The sequence below is a fragment of the Dermochelys coriacea genome, chromosome 4, assembly GCF_009764565.3.
Source record: "Dermochelys coriacea isolate rDerCor1 chromosome 4, rDerCor1.pri.v4, whole genome shotgun sequence".
Taxonomy (NCBI): Eukaryota; Metazoa; Chordata; order Testudines; family Dermochelyidae; genus Dermochelys; species Dermochelys coriacea.
Genome location: NC_050071.1, coordinates 55551702 through 55567251, shown reverse-complemented (window position 1 = coordinate 55567251; position 15550 = coordinate 55551702). Strand labels below are relative to the sequence as shown.

The 15550-nt window shown below is 42.7% G+C and overlaps 1 long non-coding RNA gene across 1 annotated transcript in view; it reads right to left on the bottom strand.

The window, feature by feature from the left end:
• Positions 1-373: 373 nt before the first annotated feature.
• Positions 374-15550, bottom strand: part of LOC122459785 — a 107133-nt gene continuing 91956 nt past the window's right edge. Inside the window, exon 4 of the long non-coding RNA XR_006280704.1 lies at positions 374-652. This is a non-coding gene — a long non-coding RNA (uncharacterized LOC122459785). The remainder of the gene's footprint in view (positions 653-15550) is intronic.

Genomic DNA, 15550 nt, shown 5'->3' with positions numbered 1-15550 from the left:
ATCTGCAGGGGGCTTTTAGGATGAGATTGTGGCTACTGCAAGCCTTAAGCAGGAGAAGATGGGGAGTTGCCAACAGCCAAGCTGTTGGCTCTAGTCCCTCCTCAAAAGCTTGAGAGGAAGGAGTGTTTCATTCCCACTGTCTGCAGGAAGGATTGAGGAGAGACTTGCATGAAAGAACGTGCAATAGGTTCCACAGCATAAGGCTCCGTAAGTAAAGTCTCCAGCAGTAGGTGGCAGGGCAAGCAGGCCATTTCCTTGATGGACTTTGAGAGGAATCTGAAGCCACAGGACATTCCCCCCACTACCTTGTCTGAAGCTTGTTGCATTCCCCCTCCCAGCCCCTCCTCTCCTAGGACTCCATTTCTCCCACCCACATACACACTTCTCTGCCCCCACATAGCCTGTAAAAGTTGAGAGATGTGAAGCTAAACTCTAAGAAGGTGTAAAGGAAAACAAAGGGGGCTGGCCAAAACCTCTCCAAGCCCAAACTATCACAATTCATGCAGCTCAGCAGGACCAGTCCCTGGGAGGAGGACAACACATAACAGTCTTTTGAATGCCAGTGACTAATTTCTTCTGCTGGGGATAGGTCTGACATGCACTCTGGACTTTTAGGGGGCCTAGATCTCTCTCCTACTTCCACAGCCTGATTCTGTAAGATGAAAGCAGTCAATCTCATGAAAATATTTTTCTACGGCAATAATATCATCCATATGTGTATAACATATCTACAGATGGATTTCTAATAACCACTTTTAAAAAAATATATAAGTGAAGCAACTTGATTCTGCCAAATGTAGTAAAGTTTTTTGTTAATCTTTGTGACTATAGTTTAAACCCCTGACATATCTGTTTAGCTCTTTGACTTAAGATGCAGCTTTATTCCTACCACTATACATAATAGTGGAAGGGGGGAAAAAATGGCTGTACAATGCCAGATCCTACTCTCCATTACATTAATGTGCATTTGAAGTAACTCCACTGACTTTACACAAGGGTAACAGTGAACAGAAGATGGCTCAGAGTGTGGGGAAATCCATGTACAGATGGAGTCAGAAGTTGCTGCTTCTGCTACTACAGCTGCTTTCTCAAATTAACATCAACTTCATCTTTGTTTCTCCTCTTTAAGAGGAGCTGAACTTGTTTGGTTCACAAATTTCATGGACAATTGAGCATTTGTTCTACTTACATTGACAAGAATACACTGTGATCAGACAGCTGAATGGATACAGCCTGAACCTATAATCCAAATTAGTACATACTTTGAAGTTTCCAATTTTATCTTAGTCTATGCTGTGTTTAGAGGTTTTCCAGGGCTATTGTGCTCAAGGCCATAGCTCAAAAGATAAGAGAATGAAATGGCCTAATTCTTGCTGAGGAGTGTGGAAGCTGGAAGGGGATGATATGCAGAGGAATTGCATGCTTTCCCTCTATAGTTGCATGTATATCTCTCCTCACTCAAGTCATTATAATGTAGATGTTTTCCTCTGCCAAAATAGGAGGAATTAAGGACACAGTCACTCTACGTGGCCTGTACAGCGTATGTATCCTTTGCAGTCAATCAGAGCAAAGTATGCTGTATCATAAATCACTGTTGCTAGAGGCAGCAGGGATCACTCTAGCTATTTTTCAGAGCCAATGATAGGGTATGCACATACTGGGAACGGGTCACATCATGCAGCAGTGTCATGGAGCTGAGAGATCCAGCTGCACAAAAAGCCCAAGGAACTGCAGATCCCAAGCTTCAACTTTTCATAGAACCCTGGCTACAAAATCTAGTCCTTCCCTGGCTGAATCTTCAAGAAGGGATGATGTAGTAGAGTGGCAGCAGGCCAGGAGCCCAGGGTCTGTCCTTAACTTCTTCGGCCTAAAAGTTTGAAAGGGAAACATTTGAAACATCTTTTTTCTCCCCTACCTGGCTGCAGCTTAAGAGGGTTATGCTGTGAGCCTGTCTGATTAACACATGATCCCTCTATCAGGCATTTTACCTCATCTCCCTCTCTTCCCTCCCATCTATTCAAAGCCATGTCTCGCTCTTGGTCTCTACACAGAGTCGGTGAGCAAGGCATGGTTTGATAAGGCATTGAGACAAGAAGAATATGAGTGTGCTGAGCATGTAATTTCTTTTGATGACTTAAGTACTCCTAGCCTGAAAGACAAACCCATCTCCTCATTTCCTCCCTTATGGGCGCAGAAGCCCCTCTATGCAGTGTAACAGCCAAAGCTCCACTGTGTAGGTGGACAGGCCACAAGAGATTGTGTAGGAGGACTCCACGGGTCCTGTGAGCACACAGATTAGTTTGTAATCAGAACACATTGGCCTATCACAAGTTACTGGTTGGCAGCTCCCTTCATTCCAGTGCAATGGTTATTAGGGTTGGGTGAACCGTTCAGAATATAAACCTACTAAACCAATCTGGCTTCACCAGATTAGATCAGAATGTCACAGGTCAAGTGCAGTAGCCTGAAAGTTGTGATAGGATATTGTGGCATGAAATTTGTCATGCTGAATTTGGTGTTTATGTTCCTAACGTAAAAATGGGTGAAAGAATGAGACACTGTTGGGTGATTGTGTTTTCTGGCTCTCCGTGTTCTCCACAGATAGACTTATTCAAGAATGCAAACTACAGTATCCATATATGAGCAAACCCGTCTTTTCCATCCCACTGCATACTACCCAGGCCAGCCCAAGAAACAATGCTTTGAGCAGCTGACAACCGAATGATAGTAGCATGCAGTAGTTCCGGGTGTCTGTGTCATGTCCCATGCAACATGTATGCTGTTACCTTTTCTTATCAGTTTACTATTCTGCTGAGCTATACCAATGATAATGTGGTGGAGCAGCAGTGGGACACAAGCCGTGGGTCTGTCCTTCCATTTTGTACCTTTAGAAGAATGACAGAGGAAGCACATTTTGCCCTCTTTTGCTTTTGGTTCTCTATGTTCAGAACTACATACAGTGAATATTGAGGTAGAAATGTTACATTAGGCAACAAGACTGGGGAAGAAAGATTCATTGAAGTATTTGAATCTGTAACATATACTTTTGTGTCTTATTTAAACATGTTCTAACAAAATAAAACAAAAACTTTTATGCTGTTTGTTTAGCCCACTTAGAAACTATAGTCTTGTCAATCAAGAAAAAGCTTCCAATTTCTTAGCCTGTTAGAACCATTTTATTAACAACATACGTTTACTACTGGGAGAAGGAGGCTCAGTGTGCTAAGATTTTGTTTATCAGTCATTCATTGTAACTCCATTGTTAATAGCATAAAATGGTTTGTGGTTATGCCACAATTTAACCCAGGTTTTAAAATACAAACAAGCGTCATGGTGGCCTGCCGAGAACCGAGATTAAAGCAAAGGTATTGGTTGAACCTGCCTTGTGGGCTGCTGGTTTGGAATGCTGTAAAACCTAATCAAATTTATTGAATAGAATCATGACTAAAAGGCACACACTGATGAATGTGTGTGGGTGCACCCAGGTTAAACTATAGTTTGGCTGAGTTCTGAATGTAGGAAGAAAAGCAACTATTTGGCCTCTATTCCATAAAGACAAATTGGAAACAGATATCACTACATTTGGGGATTTTTAGCAGTCTAATAAGAAAGAAGATATTTTCCTGTGTGGTTTTTATTTTATTGATATGGAGGATGAGTTAGAAACATATTAAAAGGCTTCAAAAGTGAATACCTACTGTGCTAAACTAATATATATTGCTGTCTCATCAAAAATGCCTCCTTTATACCATTTTGATGGTGGTATTAAAGGCAGAATCTCAGCATCCAGGGCTGATTGAGTATTCTTCCCAGGAGAAAAGAGAGACATTTGGCTACTAAGAAAAATAGTAATAGTACACCAAGGTATCTGAACAAACCTTGACAGTCTGGCTGAGACAGAAAAGTCACAGTGTCTAAACCCTCTCTCTTAATTATGTCTAGATTATGATAGGCTAAAAGTCCAGTTCACCATAGCACAGTGGAAAAGTATAGTTTAAAGATGCAAAGATTTTAATGATCTGGCAAGACAACATTCACCTCTTGAAAGAATTGTATCCATTTCACCAAATCACTTCAGAGACACAGCACAACTTGTTGCTGAGCTCTGTGACTTTATCCTCACACAAAATTATTTCAAACTTGGTGACAATATATACCTCCAGCCCAGTGGCACTGCTATGGGTATCCGCATGGCCCCACAATATGTCAACATTTTTATGGCTGACCTGGAACCACGCTTCCACAGCTCTTGTCCACTCACGCCCCTTCTCTACCTACGCTACATTGATGACATCCTGGAAACCCTGGAAGAATTTCACCCCAATTTCAATAGCTTCCACCCCACTTCAGCCTTAACCTCAGCCTGGACCAATCCACATGGGAGGTCCACTTCCTAGACACCACAGTGCACATAAGTGACGGTCATGTTAACATCACCCTATACTGAAAACCCACCAACCGCTATGCCTACCTTCATGCCTGCAGCTTCCATCCCAGATACACCACACAATCCATTGTCTACAGCCAAGTGCTGAGGTACAACCGCATTTGCTCCAACCCCTCAGACAGAGACCAACACCTATAAGATTTTCACCAAACATTCTCAAAACTACGATACCCACACGAGGAAATAAGGAAACAGATCAACAGAGCCAGACGTGTACCCAGAAGCGTCCTGCTGCAAGACAAGCCCAAGAAAGAAACCAACAGAACTCCATTGGCCATCACATACAGTCCTCAGCTAAAATTTCTCCAATGCATCATCAGTGATCTACAACCCATCCTGGACAACAATCCCTCACTTTCACAGGCCTTGGGAGGCAGGCCAGTCCTCACCTGCAGACAACCCGCCAACCTGAAGCATGTTCTCACCAGCAACGGCACACCGCACCATAGTAACTCTAACTCAGGAACCAATCCATGCAACAAACCTCAATGCCAACTCTGCCCACATATCTACACTAGCGACACCATCACAGGACCTAACCAGATCAACCACACCATCACCGGTTCATTCACCTGCACGTCCACCAATGTAATATACGCCATCATGTGCCAGCAATGCCCCTCTGCTATGTACATTGGCCAAACTGGACAGTCTCTACGTAAAAGGATAAATGGACAAAAATCAGATATTAGGAATGACAATATACAAAAACCTATAGGAGAACACTTCAACCTCCCTGGACACACAATAGCAGATTTAAGGGTAGCCATCCTGCAGCAAAAAAACTTCAGGACCAGACTTCAAAGAGAAACTGCTGAGCTTCAGTTCATTTGCAAATTTGACACCATGAGCTCAGGATTAAACAAAGACTGTGAGTGGCTCACCAGCTACAAAAGCAGTTTCTCCTCCCCGGGTTTTCACACCTCAACTGCTAGAAGACGGCCTCATCCTCCCTGATTGAACTAACCTCGTTATCCCTAGCCTGATTCTTGCTTGCATATTTATATCTGCCTCTGGAAATTTCCACTATATGCATCCGACAAAGTGGGTATTCACCCACAAAAACTTATGCTCAAACACGTCTGTTGGTCTATAAGGTGTCACAGGACTCTCTGCCACTTTTTCAGAGACTGAGACATTTTAATAGGACTCTATTCCAGATTTAGCCCAGTAGAAGCTATATTTTAAAATGACAAATTTAGGATAAGTAAATCCTATGCAATTCTCATTCTAATAAAATAAAATTCATGTTGATTTTTTAAAAAACAATATAGATGCTTATTGGCTTAGTTAATCTTAATAATTGAAAGCACTGAGGCTCGTGTTGGTATAATTTTCAGAATTACTAAATAACTTTTTTCACCATGGAAACCAGTTACTGACAAATGTCAGGTTTGTTTTGAGCCATCTTAGGCGTGTTGGTTTTTGCAGCTAATGGATGTGCAATATCTATTATGATATTAATAGAGTTTCTTCATGAAAACCAATAACATTGTGGGTTTTAAGGACATTAATTACTAAAGTTTTAACTCCCCAAACTTTTAACTCTTTGTTCAGAACTCCTATTGAAGTCAATGAGAATTCTGCATGTAGAGGCCTTTCAGGATCAGGCCCCTATGCATAAATTCCCGCTCTTCTGCTAATGGAGGATGGATCCTTGAAAAACACTGACTGTGTTTGTTTATGCCTGTCTGTGTTATAGTTTATGCCTCATTATCATTTCCGAAGGACAGTTCATTGACATTCTGCATTGCTAAACTTTCTTTACACCAGTCCATCAGTCTGCTAGCACGCACATCAAGGTTAAGATACGTGATTTGCTGTATATCACACTAACCAAAATCAAAGATTAATGTTCTGATAAGGTGGAGGAGAAACAGACCAGAAATAAGCAACTTCCTCAGAGGTTTGGAAATACCTATGACTTTAACTCTACTTTTAAGCATGTGCTTGAATCCCATTGATTTGCTGAATCATAGTCCAGTTTGGTATGATGACTGGAAATCTGAAGATGGTTGCTCCAGATCAGGAGAGTGGTAAACTGAGGAAGCATGCACTTCTACTGCCCGTGCTGTTTCTTTTCTATGGGTAAATAGAGGCACCTTTCAAACAGCACTAAATTCCCTTACAAACAAATTTGTGGTATCTGGCTATATAGAGAGCTGTCTGGCAGTATCAACAGTACAGAAACTGCTGTTATTGACCTGAAGAAGGGCAGCTGCGATTGACAGCTGAAGGCAGTGTTTGTACTTAGATACCACAATGATAGGCATGGTATAAAAATCTAAAATAGATAGTTGCAAACAGGGGGCTCACCAGTGGGCAGCATTCATCAGGCCCAACACCCATTGCAAGAGCCGTGCTCATCCCTCATTCTAACAGGGACCACTAGTGCTTTCTACATCTGGTACTAATCACTATTTGACTTTTTGTCCTCTGAACTCTGTTCAACCGTGGTTGGGCCAATGGGGACACTAGCAATTGACAATTGATGTCAGACACAATAGTTCCTGTAATATAGACTCATCCCAACTGTGCGGTCACCAACAAACTCCCCTTTCTTTTTCTTTAGACAAGGTAAGCTAACCTGCTGCTTAGAGATTCTCCCAAAACAGAACTGTATGAACAAAAGAAGAAATCATGACTTGGCATAGAACAACAAAAAGCATGAAGCTTCAAGACTTCCTGAAATGGTAGCACATCGTTTACTGCTTATCAGTGCAGTATTCTTGCATGCTATATTCTGCACAAGTGGAGGATTATTAGTGAGACTTATGCTTTGCTGACAGGCTTTTTCTCCAACCATTCCTTGTATGGCTTGTTGTTCCACTTACTTTTTTAGAGAAAGTTCCAGAGCCAGGTCACTGTTCCTCACTCTGGGCCTCCAGAGGTATGTCTATATTGCAATTAGACATCCATGGCTGGCCTGTGCCAGCTGACTCAGGTTTAATTGCAGTGTAGACATTCAGGCTTGGGCTGCAGCCCCAGCTCTGGTACTGCCCCACCTCACGGGGTCCTAGAGCTCCAGCCCAAGCCCAAATGTCTACACTGCGATTAAACAGTTCCTTTGCCCATGTCAGCTGACACGGGCCAGCAGTGTGTTTTTAATTGCAGTGTAGACATACCCAAAGGCATACTCTAGGTGCTGACTTCATGTCTGCCACCCTTCGGTGGAACTTGGGGCTCTGCAGCCTGGCTGCCTTAGACTTCCAAATCAGTGCTTCAGCCCTCACAAGCTTATACACATTCCCTCAGAGTTCCAACTCAGCACGGGTAGTCTGAGCATCTCAGTTAACCCCTTCAGGGACAATGCATCAGGCAAGCTAGGAACACAGGCTTACCAAAGGAATTCTTAACCACAGTCTTTTTACTGTTAAGAAAACACTGGAGAGTTACAGATCTTTGCAACAGAACACAGTCCCCCTTATCAGAGTAGCCTTCCCAGTAAATCCAGTCTCTGACCCTGTTTTGCCATGGGCCCAAGCTGATAAATTCAAACCCCCAGCCACATGGACTCACATGTGAAGAAAACCTGACCTGAGGTTGGCCAGTCATTGAGAGTCATTCAAAGTTGATGACCTTTGGCTTTTTTATTGATAGTCCCCTTTGAGATGCCCCAAACCCTCCTAGGCAGGACAGGTTTCAGAGTAGCAGCCGTGTTAGTCTGTATTCGCAAAAAGAAAAGGAGTACTTGTGGCACCTTAGAGACTAACAAATTTATGCATCGGAATGCATCCGATGAAGTGAGCTGTAGCTCACGAAAGCTTATGCTCAAATAAATTTGTTAGTCTCTAAGGTGCCACAAGTACTCCTTTTCTTTTTTCTAGGCAGGACAGTGTCTGCAATATACTGACTTTGTCCAGGTCAGGCTACTTCTTCAACGGAGAAACAACATGACAGTTACCATACAAAATGGAAGATGGTACAAAGTCACAAACCAAAATGGCATTCACAATTTGATAAAGACATATCCCACTCTGTCACTTCAGCTCTTCCAGGCTTGTTGCCTTGGTCTTGCATGAGTATATACAGCACATTATTTTAGATTACAGCTTTTATGACAGTCAGAGTTGTGTTGGCTGTAAGTTTAAATTTAACCTCCCTTTAGAAATCTCTGGTTTCACAGGGTCATGGCTTTCACAGGAAAAAAATTCTTTGGGGCTAAAAATTTCCAGGCTTGCCCCTACTCTACACTCTGAAAATGACCCATAGCTGACAATGGGTGCCAGTAATAGATGTAGATGAACTGGTGCTGAGCATCATTTAGCTGTAAAAGTAGACAAGGATAAAACATGTTTAGCACAGTTTTGGAGCTACTGTGGTTAAGTAGGAATACAGTTTGTGTTTTTCTACATTTGTAGTCAGACTATGGCTCAGCTTCACCCACTGCTAACACCCGTTGTTACAATGGGTGATTCTTCTAGCCCTTAGTATTAGTTACAAGGAATCTGTAATGTTATTGGAACTCACCAGATGGCACTATTGCAGTTGATCATGTTAGTTTGGTTTATCTGAATGCATATGCATTTTGATAAATACCCATTGTCACTTTAGAAGTTGAGCCTATCCCCACTACAGTCCTTTTGCCTGAATCTCTCTCTGATTACACCAATTTCATTAGGTGTGGTCCAACAAGCTACACCCACCTGAGCAAAGAAGCATTACATACTGTCAAAAAGACTAGAGACCACTCAAACCAATCTGCTGCCGTATGCAAAATTTCAGTCTTCCACCCCATCCTACTTGCTTAGAAGTTTATAGCAGATCCCAAGAGCTTCCATCACCGCTGCCACCCCTTTCCCTAAATTTTATACTGCTGGGTCGGAGGCTGGCAGGGCAGACCCTGCTGTGGGGCTGGAGATGCTGCTTGTAATGGAGTGCTGAACTGCAGTATACTGTTCAGCCATTAGATGCCGTTGTGTGTAAGAGACCTTATTTAAGCTAACCTCAGCCATAACTGGCAGAGCATTAAAGGATCTTATGGAAGACATAACTGGTTTCTCTCTCTGGGAAGGAAGTTCTGTAGCCAGTCCATATCTGGTGCAGAAACATGACCAAAAGTAAAATCCCTGCAAGCTGCGTGGAAACTTTTTAAAGACACCATAATAGAGGCTCAACTTAAATATATACCCCAGTTTAAAAAGCATAGTAAGAGAACCAAAAAAGAGCCACTGTGGTTAAACAACAAAGTAAAAGAAGCAGTGAGAGGCAAAAAGGCATCCTTTAAAAAGTGGAAGATAAAGCCTAATGAGGAAAATAAAAAAGAGCATAAACTCTGGCAAATGATGTGTAAAAATATAATTAGAAAGAGCAAAAAAGAATTTGAAGAACAGTTAGCCAAAGACTCCAAAAGTAATAGCAAAATTTGTTTTAAATATAGCAGAAGCAGAAAGCCTGCTAAACAACTAGTGGGGCCATTGGACGATTGAGATGCTAAAGGAGCACTCAAAAACGATTGCGGAGAAACTAAATGAATTCTTTGCATCGGTCTTCACTGTTGAGGATGTGAGGGAGATTCCCAAACCTGAGCCATTTTTTTGGGGTGACAGATCTGAGGAACTGTCCCAAATTGAGGTGTCATTAGAGGAGGTTTTGGAACAAATTGATAAATTAAACAGTAGTAAGTCTCCAGGACCTGATGGTATTCATCCAAGAGTTCTGAAGGAACTCAAATGTGAAATTGCAGGACTACTAACTGTCATCTGTAACGTATCATTTAAATCAGCTTCTGTACCAAATGACTGGAGGATAGCTAATGTGATACTAATTTTTAAAAAGGGCTCCAGAGGTGACCCTGGCAACTACAGTCCAGTAAGCCTCACTTCAATACTGGGCAAATTGGTTGAAAACTATCATAAAGAAAAAAATTGTCAGATGCATAGATGAACATAATTTGTTGGGAAATAGTCAACATGGTTTTTGTATAGGGAAATCATGCCTCATCAATCTACTAGAATTCTTTGAGGGGGTCAACAAGCCTGCGGACAAAGGCGATCCAGTGGGTATAGTGTATTTAGATTTTCAGAAAGCCTTTGATAAGGTCCCTCACCAAAGGCTCTTAAGCAAAATAAGCCGTCATGGGATAAGAGGGAAGGTTCTCTCATGGATTGGTAACTGGTTAAAAGATAGGAAACAAAGGGTAGGAATAAATGGTCAGTTTTCAGAATATAGAAAGGTAAATAATGGTGTCTCCCATGGATCTGTACTCGGCCCAGTCCTATTTAACATATTCATAAATGATCTGGAAAAAGGGGTAAACAGTGAGGTGGCAAAATTTGCAGATGATACAAAACTACTCAAAATAGTTAAGTCCCAGGCAGACTGCAAAGAGTTACAAAAGGACCTCACAAAACTGGGTGACTGGGCAACAAAATGGCAGATGAAATTTAATGTTGATAAATGCAAAGTAATGCACATTGGAAAACATAATCCTAACTATACATATACAATGATGAGGTCTAAATTAGCTGTTACCACTCAAGAAAGATTTTGGCGTCATTGTGGATAGTTCTCTGAAATCATCCACTCAATATGTAGCGGCAGTCAAAAAAGCAAACAGAATGTTGGGAATCGTCAAGAGAGGGATAGATAATAAGATAGAAAATATCATATTGCCTCTATATAAATCCATGGTACGCCCACACCTTGAATACTGGTGCAGATGTGGTTGTCCCATCTCAAAAAAGATATATTGGAATTGGAAAAGGTTCAGAAAAGGACAACAAAAATGATCAGGGATTCCGTATGAGGAGAGATTAATAAGACTGGGACTTTTCAGCTTGAAAAAGAGGTGACTAAGGGGGGATATGATAGAGGTCTATAAAATCATGAGTGGTATAGAGAAAGTAAATAAGGAAGTGTTATTTACTCCTCCTCATAATACAAGAACAAGAGACCACCAAATGAAATTAATAGGTAGCAGGTTTAAATCAAACACAAGAAAGTATTTTTTTACTCAACACACTGTCAACCTCTGGAACTCCTTGCCAGAGGGTGTTGTGAAGGCCAATACTATAACAGGGTTCAAAAGGATGCTAGATAAATTCTTGGGGGATAGGTCCATCAATGACTATTAGCCAGGATGGGCAAGAATGGTGTCCATAGCCTCTGTTTGCCAGAAGCTGGGACTGGGTAACAGGATACGGATTACTTGATGATAACCTGTCTGTTCATTCCCTTTGGGGACCTGCCATTGGCCTCTGTCAGAGGACAGGATACTGGGCTTAATGGACCTTTGGTCTGACCCAGTATGGCTGATCTTATTATGTTCTTATGACCTGCTAGTAGCAGCCCTGCAACCTGTCATGTACAAGAAATACATGACACTGCTGGACGGAAATAGTATGACATGCAGGTCCTGGCAGGCAACAGCTCCCAGTGCCTCAGTTAATGGGCAGCGCAGACCCCTTGCCTGGCATGAAGCCACCCGAGCTTGAAGCACTGATCTCCCTCTCACAGGAGCTGGACAGAGTGTGTGTGGGGGGGTGTCTCTGCATCTCACCTCCCACACCTAGCCCAGCCTGCATCTCAGCCTCTGCACTACCAGGCCTCTACCTCACCCCCCCACAGTATGCCCCCCATGCCCTCCAAGCCCACACCCTCCACCCAACCTCCCTCCCCTGCACTTCACAACCCTAGCCAATACCCTCTGCCTGGGCCCCAGCAAGCCCTATACCTTTCCAGATGAGCTTCTTGCTGCTGGGCTCAGAGCCTGTGCAGTGGCAGTACCTCCTGAACCCAGAAACAGTCAAGTTGAAGCAGTGGTGCCAGGGGCTGGAGGCTGCTTAGGCAGCAGGGCCCACAGGAGCTGGGTGTGGGGTGGCTGGGGTGAGCTGGGTGACAACATGGAGCCAGATGGGTCACTGCGCTTGTGTGCAAAGCCTTGGCAGTGCTCACGGTGCCACCAGATGCAGCCCCGAGCTGCTAGGCCTCCAAGCTATGGCCATGCCCACAATCTAACTTGTGCTGGGGTGGCGGGGGGGGGGAAGAGTGAGAAGGGAGAGGGAGGACTTGCCTGGCAGCCCAGGTGTGGGCCACCTCCTGTGCCTCGGAGCCCTGGCTGGTTACCTCTTTCTCCAGGCAGCCGTGCTGGTCTCATTCCCTGCAGCCACCAATCTGCTGCCCTCAGAAATATGCTACTCTAGGCAGCTGCCCAGTCTGCCTATAGCTAGAGTATCCTCTGTGTTAGGCTAGGGGCCACATGAGACCGTAGAGCTTACAGATGCTTCAGTGTCCTAACTGATGCTCAGAAAAGTTATATCATGAACATTGAGGCTCAGTGTCTCCTCTCCAGGAACCAAGTGACAGGCTGCTTGGGAGGTGGAGAACACATGTGAAAAAGATGTATTGTTTTCTTCTTTAAATACTTTTGGGCAGAAGAGCCTTGGAGGAAGGTCCAGTGGGACTGTCTCATTATTCTGCTTTGAGCATCCAGAAGAGAAAGGGAATATTATATATACCCTGTGTATATATACATTATAATCTGTCTAAGAAATCATCCTCCCGGGCCTGAGAAGCTTACAATTTAGAGAGAGAACACAATATAAGATATTGTTCTCACAAAGATATCAAATACTACTGCTTATTCCAGCAGAGTGCAGGTGCTACTGCATTATTTCTTCACATACCACTGACAGTGCATCTCAGTTCTAATCTCTTGCTCCCTTGCTATTCCACCCCAGAGCTTCTCATAAATAAGAAACTCAAGTGGGATTAAATTATGTGATGATTTGTGGTGCACACAAAGACAGAATAAAATAAATCCATCAAATTCACTGTCACTGGTGTCCTTAGACATGTTTCCAGAGGTGAAAAGCTAGAGTGCTAATAAATTGATTTACCATGCCCAACAAGAGTGAATGTGTAAAAGTGGCCGTTTCTTGCTGAACCAATCTGTTATCTGCATTCATTCACAATCACAACAGCTTGCAATAATGACTAATATAAAGTTTTACTACTTTTAAATCAGGTTAGCCCTATGAAATCAACACAACTGGGAGAGTATGAATGAGAGTCTAGCCTGGCTCTTACATCACCGGAACTGTTAATTATGATCCAGTTGTAGATTCTTTATGTAGCCCCCTGGCCCTATTGAGGGCTAGAGAGACAAGCTTCCAGCAGCTCACAATGACAATGAGCAGCACAGAGGCAAAAGATGAGGAACTGGAACTACCTGTGTAACCTGTGTTTGAGATGCAGCCCAGCTGTGGGGGCTGAGACAGAGAAAAGGAGGAGGAGTTACCAGACCAGAGGCCTGACTGACATGCTAGGGCAACCAACTACAGAAGTTGAACTCTGACAGCCTACACATGGCTGAGACCTGCCCAAAAATCTCCACTGAACATGGTGGACAGACATGAGGGGAAGGAGTTGTTGCTGGGTGTCAGCTTCCAGCCACAGAAAGAAGTGAAGCTCCTGGGTTGTTCTCTGCTCAGTATGGGAGAGAATTTCATATTACCTCTCAGCCAGAGATACTCCACTGCCTAGATAATAAGGGGTGACTCTCCACGCCCTCCTGAAGTGCCTTGGCTATTGAAAGTATCAGATAAAGAGAGAGAAGCCAATTCTCTCAGTCTAGCAGTCACCTGCAAAGGGATAAAGCTTGCAGAGCCCATAACTAGCAGAAGTCCCTCACTAATTAGGCCTCCATTCCATTGCTCTGGAGGCCAAGGAAAGACTAGGGTTTGAGCCATCTGGAACCTGCTCTGCTCAGTGAGAAGTCTGCCTGTTTCATAGTAAGATGACACAGCCAGTTCCTCATCCACTGTTTGCTCTCTGCACCTTCTTAGTTAGGAAAGGTCTCCAGGCTGAGGAAAGTTTGGTTCAGTGACAGTAGGTGCACAGTCTGGTGAGTGTTCACACAGAGCTGAAAGTTTGTATAGATATCACACTGCACACAAGCAATTGTCAGGCCTGTGATTTATAAGTACCTGTAACTGTATTTAATTTTTGGTCGTACCTAAAAGAGATCCAGATATGGGACAATGTGTATACTTCACTCACCTGAGACCTGCAGGTAATCTCTTGGCTTGTGTTTGTTTTAAATCTGTGAGCATAGGTGCTGCAACTGGGGGTGCTGGTGCACCCCCTGGCTTGAAGTGGTTTCCATTATAGAGAGGGTTTAGCATTTAGTTCAATGGCTCTCAGCAACCCCACTATATAAATTGTTCCAGCACCCCTGACTGTGTGGGGTTTTGATTACTTTTGTTAGAAGGGATATTTTTATTTGGGGAGAATCTAATTGTTGTGAGTTTAATCTGTTCATTTAGCTGTGCCCCTTGATTTATTTACCTATGCCTCTTGCCTTTTGCCTTTTATGCCAATTCCAAGCCTTATTCTGTCTTTAATTTAACATAATAATCTGCTCATAGGCAAAGATTTTTGTTTGAGTTTTGGATTTTTTTTTCCTTCCTAACTCCAGGCAGTTAGTGGTTGTCATATGTCCTGAAGCAGTGATATTCCTTGTACATTTTTACCCTGTGTAATGTAACTGTGGATGCTATTTTTAGTCATAAAAATATCTAATAATTGGTAATACTATTTGGAAAACAAAGAACAAATATATATTTCAGGCTGCAACGTGCAGCAAAAGGGAGTAAAATCCTTTGGCTAAAAACAGAGACTGAAGCAAATATATGCAGTCGGTACCTAAATGAAGCAAAGTATGTGTGTAAGGAGGAAAGCTTTTTTTCTACAGCTGTGCATTGCTACTGCTGGTGCTAACCATTGCATTGCCATTTACAGAAGCTTTTTGCTTATGATCCTAAGGTATGTCCTTTGTTTTGCACATTGTATTAACTTTATCATTGGAGTTTCTGGAAAATGATTGGAAAGTACAGAATTTGATTACCACAGCCAGAAAACTTATGGGTCATTTTAGTCGTTCTCCCAAAGTCATGACTATATTGTTCATTGAATAAAATTGACCCAGAGAAGAACTGATACTATATATTACAAAAAGATGCAATTCTGCTTTGTGTATATATATTAATGAACAGGCACAGCTATAGATACAGCAATTATATAAGATTCTTGTCTAATTTGAGACAGTTTCCACAAGTCCAGTCATAATGCTACAAGGGCATCTGGCACATAAAATGGTTC